A 6,000-nucleotide genomic window follows, 5' to 3' on the forward strand; every position below is an offset into this window, starting at 1 on the left:
GGAGCCTGGGGTTACCAGTGGCATTGGCCAGAGCTGTCCTCCTTGCCCACCTTCTTTCCCAGCTGGAGAAGCAAATTTCCCAGCAGCCTTGGTGCCTCACCAGCCCCAGCCGCTGGTCGCTTGACATAACCTCAGGGGAAGAGCTGCACTTACTTAAACTCTTTGCAGCCACATATAGCTTAAAAGCAGCAAGATGCCCCTTCATCCCCTAGTATGAACTATCATTAATAGCTCAGGGTATTTAATATGACAGGTTATGGCACATGAAAGCTTTATGCAACCAGTCTACGCTGGATTACCCAGCCTGAGAGTAAAGGCAAAAGTACAGAATATATGTAGCTTTGGCTCTAAGAACATAAATTTCGAGTGTATCAGAGGGGGGAGAAGCAGCCAGTGGCAATTCTGACTGTAGAGCAGCAGTTCTCAAGCAGGCTCTCCACTCATTGATGCAGAGAGTATGGTGCGGTGCCAACTGGGCTGAACTGCTTCAAGATCCAGAGAGGCTGGTGTAGCACCTTGCTGGGCACCTCCACAACCACAGGGCTCTTCATGCAATCTGCATGACCACCTTGCTGTAACTAGGTACAAACTGCTCGGGATGCCTTGTGATTGCTATTGGAGTCCTTGCTTGCTATTAAAAGGGTTGGTTTCCTGTTTTGCATGCAACTATACAATGCAGCCAGCAGTCTGAGAGGCTGTGTTCGTGCCACATAGATGTACAAATCCAGCCCTCCCCTTGACAAAGTGCAGTTTGTTGTGCTGGTGACGGAGGTCACAAGCAGCAAAAATCTGCAGTGCTACATCTAAACACTTCATTTCCAGACGTGCATACAAAGCAAGTTCCCACTGGTCATCTTGATAGGTGGTTTCTGTCTGAAATGCTACATTTGTGCATGGATCTGTAATAATGCACAATTGCTGTGGCCTTTCTAACAGTTGCCAGGTCTGCTGAAGAACAGTGAGAAGATTACATTTTCCTCTGAATTCAGTAGAGGTCTCCAAACAGTACTTGTGTGACTATGAGGAGATTCAAGCCCAGGAAGCCTGTAATTATCAGCTAAATAAATAGTTTAATTAATACAAACTCTGGGCTAGATCCCAGTCTGACTTGGCAGTTTTATTCTGTTTTGGGGAGGTATAAAACAGTGCCAAAGCCCCCAGACCTAGCCTTTAGGGATTCTTCTTTTGTAAAAAAGTCCAGGTGTTGTGCAAAGGAGAGGACCTAGCCCTGCAGGTTAGCAAAATGCTTCAGAAACAAGTAAGAACTGACCCAACTGAATCTTTTTTCCCCCTTTAGTTTCTCAAAAGCTCAGCTCTGTTCCTCACCCCAGTCTCCCATCATTTTTTTTTCATCTTTACATACCTCTAAATTTCCTGCCTTTTGGCTGGGACCAGGCGTGCAAGTGCCAAATACTGTTATAGCTGTTTTTGTGTTGGTTCCAGCCCAATTGGAAGCAGGAAATACTAAAATTCTCCTGGGTAATCCTCTTCTCTGGAGACTTCCAGTCCAATTTTGCAGATTCATGAGTGTTACGTGCTTTAGGCAAAGTTCAGAGATGCAACCAAAGCCAATTGCTACAGATACGTAGACGAGACACACAGGGAAGGCAGTGAGTTTTGTATGCCTGTAACATCTCTTGCTATCCGGGCACTTGCTTGCACCAAACTACTGCAGTCTGTTTAGAGCTAAGTCCTAAATCATACTGTTTCTGCACACCTCCAGAACTTGGTCTGCACTACTTATAGTCTGAGGGTTCAGGTTCAGGGTGAAGCCAGCAGAAGAGCCGTTTCAGGGCCTGAAAGCAGAGACAAGAATAAAGCATGCAGACTGCATCATCCTCACTTTGGTTCTCATCTTTGCTCCTGGACCTTTTCCTCTTTTGCGACATTGGTGATGCTGTGTTGCATTATACCTCCCTGCCGGTAATGCTGTGTGACAGACTTGCCCAGCATGGCACAAGTGGCTGGAGATACTGTTGGTACTGTACACGGCGGCAGTGTTGAGAATTCAGGATTCAGTCATTGTATGAAGGGCCGACTGTGTAGAAACCTCCAACTGCCCTGTACCCAAGCAGCATTTGCACTAGCTGTGGTGGGGACGGGACATGCAAGCATTGCCGGAGCCCCTCCGGACCTCTTCTGCCAGCTTCTCTCTTCCGGGGGCTGACAGCAAATTTAAACTGGTTTGTTCCGGGAAGAGCACTCAGAGACGACAGTCCTGCAAATACAGTTCCTCTCCACAGTGAACTTGAGCTCAGATCTGCTGATGGCAAGCATATTTAGAGCAGCTACCATGCAATGGCACTATTATGTAATGGAAATTTCTACTGGCAGTGAAAAAATACAATCCTTTTGAGAAAGGAAAAAAAAAAGACAGACTAATCTGGGGAGCTGTTGGAGGAATGGGAAGGGATGAGTGCTGAGTTCTCCTTATATCAATGTGATTTTTATCACTAGTGCACAAATAATCCCACATGATACCCCTGTCTTCACTGTGTGTTTAGCAAACAGCATGGACATACAAAGATTTATGGACATCAGCCACTGTCAGAGAACCAGGGAGATTTGTTTCACGAGGCCTGTTTCTGGGGAAAAAAACCTGAGCATGTGTTTCTTTGCCTGCTCTGGAGCTGATCAGAAGATACTTCTTTAATAAGACTATTATTTTGTATTGTTTGCATGACATTAGCACAACATTAGCGCCCATTGAAACTGGAGACCCATTTTAAGTGGCACTGTACCCAAGCACAGTAAGAGACAGTAACCACTATGCTTATCAGCTGAACAGACAAGATGTGGTATGTCCCCTTTCCAAATGGGGAATTGATACACATAAGCGATGAAGTAATCTACCCCACAGATATTCAATATACAAACACAAGCATGACAGCCAGCTGCATTACTGAACCATGGTAAGAGGTTTAACAACACAGAAAACAATAGGCATTGTATACTGCAGGCTTATAAAATAGGACTGGATGAAAAAAGGTTCTTTTCTCCCCTGAGAAATGACAGATTTTTGTCAAACACAATTTGGCTGAAAACTGGAATATGTGCTGATTGGAATATCTTTTGTTTGGTAGCCTTCATTTATTTTAAGGCAAAATGCAAAAGCAGACACCTCTCTCAGAGAATTTGTCTTTGACCAAAAAAAGAAGAACAATTTTCAATGAAGATTTGCTTCGATGAAAAATTTGCAGCTAGGTCTGATGCAAAGTACCTTATGGTAGGTACTTCCTTTCTGTTTGCTCTTGCATCCAGCTCTGCAATTCTGCACTGCGTTGGCCTTTACTCGAATACCACCTTCTGCTCCTAATATACTGCTGCCAGCTCCAGCAGCTCAAGCATAAATATTCCTAAATTTGAGTGTTGGGGTGTTGTACAGGAGGAGGAGGAGGAGATGGAGAAGGGAGAGACTGGCCGGGGACAAGGGGGAATTCAAATCCCAGTTTTAGAAGACAGGTGTCCAGCATTGGTTAACAAATTAAAAAGGAAATTAAGTTTTAGCTGTTGTGGTCGTGGAAAAAAGCTAGAAAATGTGAAGCTCACAGGCTCAAAAAACACTCAGCCACGAGAAAGATTCCTAATTTTGCACTTTGTTTGTAATGCTGGGGGTTGAGGGCCCTGAATGGGCCAGGTGCACCACAGCTTGCCACAGGCATTCGGGGCAGGAGCTTCTGCCAGCATGTCTGTCCTGGTGCCTGCCCCATGGTGGCCCAGGGGCGCTGCTGCCAGCCGGCTGCCCCTGCTCACACAGGGCCGCCGCACACCTCCAAGACCTGGGCCCCACACACCAGCCCTGGGGAGGAGGAGGAAGGAGCAGCTGGTTCATCCCACTGCTGAAGCTGACTTGAGGGCCTTCAATGACTTCTATTCTGCCCGATTGGCTGCAGAGGTGGAAAGCCCATAAGAAGTAAGAAGGACCTTGCAAAGACCATGTATGGGCTTTTGTCTGGAGCAGCTCTATTGCAGTAATGCTGGTTGCAAGCATCACACCCAGCAATTACATCGCCATCTCTTTTTGGACTGTTAGGGATACTTATATCTATATCTTATATATAGATATAATATATATATATATCTTATATCTATCTTATATACCATATATACTATATGGTATAGGGTTACTTGTATCCAAATACTGCGTGCTGGTTTTGCGAACCCTAAACGCCATCTTCCTCTTCCAGCATGAGCCATCTTGGCAAATTTTCTTTCTGCCTGGATCTCCCTTCCGTTTGAAAAGCAGGGTTCATTTTCTCCCTGTGAAACTTCCTCTACAGTAATAACACAAGAAAGATTGGTTTTCCTTATCTCAGGTTAGTCATTTCCCTACTCTGAACCATGAACTTGAACCGCAGTGGTCTCTTACTGGCAGCTCTGGGAGGCTTTTGGTGCAGGACCAATCGCCACGAGTCTAAACAATATGTTGAATAATCTCAGCAACTTTCAGCGTGTCCATTGCGTGGGAACGTGGGTGCTAAGGAGGGGTTTGGTGCAGTTTTCAGCTCCCTGGGCTGCCTGCGAAGTGCTGGGGAAAGACAGAGGTGGACTTCAGCTGCTGAAGCAATAATTCTGGGGACAGCTGGCAGGAACAGAAGCAGAACAGAAGTAAGAGGGCAGAGGGGGGTTGTGAAGTTAAGTGGAACTGAATAAGCAGAGATTATTTATTGCAGGAAAACAAGAGCTTGTTCAGAGGGTCCAAGCAAGGCAATTCCCAGCAGAGCTGTGGGGAAAGGCTGAGAAATGCTGCACTGGAAACGTGCACCTCCGAGGACCAGACCCACCCATGAGGAAGGCTGTTATGAACTTCTAGGACTGCAGGGGAATATGCCTTTCCCTAAATTTCATTATGGAGGTAGTAGAAGTAGTGTGGAGTCATGTCTAGCATCTATATTTATCCTAGTCTGAAACAATGCTTCTGTGAACAAAATCATGTGCCAACATGCTTAAAATGGTGGAAGATTGTCATGGTTTAAGCTTTTCCATACCAGCAGTTTGACTGCTAGTCCTAGGTACATGACACTAGACCCCACCTACAATGCTGCTGAAAAATTTTTCCTCTGTTGAAAAATGGTATCATTTAATTCTCAGGAACTCTGAGCTACTATCATATGTATCAAGATATGTAGACCAAATGCTCTTTATCAAAATAATTTTACAAATTCTAGCATGTTAGAAGGATATTTAAATCAAAGCTAATACCAGATGTTCTGTGACATAAACACCATAAAAGAATACGTTCAGATATTTTTCTCTTCTTTGCCTGTTACTTTGTGTGAGAAGTATACCATGGAGTAATGAAAAGGTTATGCCAAACGTTTAAGAGAAAATTCTCAGCTTCAAATACTATATAAAAATGGAAACATAAACACAGTTTTTAGAGGGACGTGTCTCCAGGGGGCAGACTGGGTGGCCCTAATAGTAAGAAATGCCTCATTGCACAGGGTATCTTTCACATACAGTTACTTGGAGGACAACACACATTGTTTGTAAATTAATTCCGTAGCAGAAAATGGGTTGAAAGGGTGAAAACCACAAAAATGCGGGGAAAAATGTTTGCAGATCTGCCCATATCTTTTGAAGTAAAATCAGTTGAATAGTTACAGTAGTATGAAGACTTGTTTGGGTGGAAGAGACCAGCGCATATATATTAATGGAAATTCTTAACATCTCTGTCTCTGCATCGTTTGTTTGTTTTACACTGTTTTTTATTTTTCCAGTTTCCAGCACTGAGTTGTATAAAGACCCTTCTCTTCTCACTGGAGCATTGGGTGAGTAAAGAATACACCACTGGGATAGGATGTTCTCTAACATGAGAGATTAGCATGTACCCTACTCACAATGAACACGGTACATATTCCCTCCATGAACGCTTCTAAGCAGCTATTGAAAATTAACTACAGTGATTCTCAGAAAGGAGAAAACTATTTTTTGTAAGGTTTGAAATCAGACATCACTTGTCTGTTGTGAAGGAATTGATTTCGGAACAGTCATCTTAGG

The 6,000-nt window shown here is 44.1% G+C and overlaps 1 long non-coding RNA gene across 1 annotated transcript in view; it reads left to right on the forward strand.

Moving 5' to 3' along the window:
* The window catches only part of LOC143164988 (uncharacterized), a 28,420-nt gene extending 22,649 nt beyond the window's left edge, over positions 1 to 5,771 (forward strand). Inside the window, exon 3 of the long non-coding RNA XR_012996212.1 lies at positions 5,721 to 5,771. This is a non-coding gene — a long non-coding RNA (uncharacterized LOC143164988). The remainder of the gene's footprint in view (positions 1 to 5,720) is intronic.
* Positions 5,772 to 6,000: the final 229 nt, after the last annotated feature.

This window comes from Aptenodytes patagonicus, chromosome 1 (assembly GCF_965638725.1).
Source record: "Aptenodytes patagonicus chromosome 1, bAptPat1.pri.cur, whole genome shotgun sequence".
Taxonomy (NCBI): Eukaryota; Metazoa; Chordata; class Aves; order Sphenisciformes; family Spheniscidae; genus Aptenodytes; species Aptenodytes patagonicus.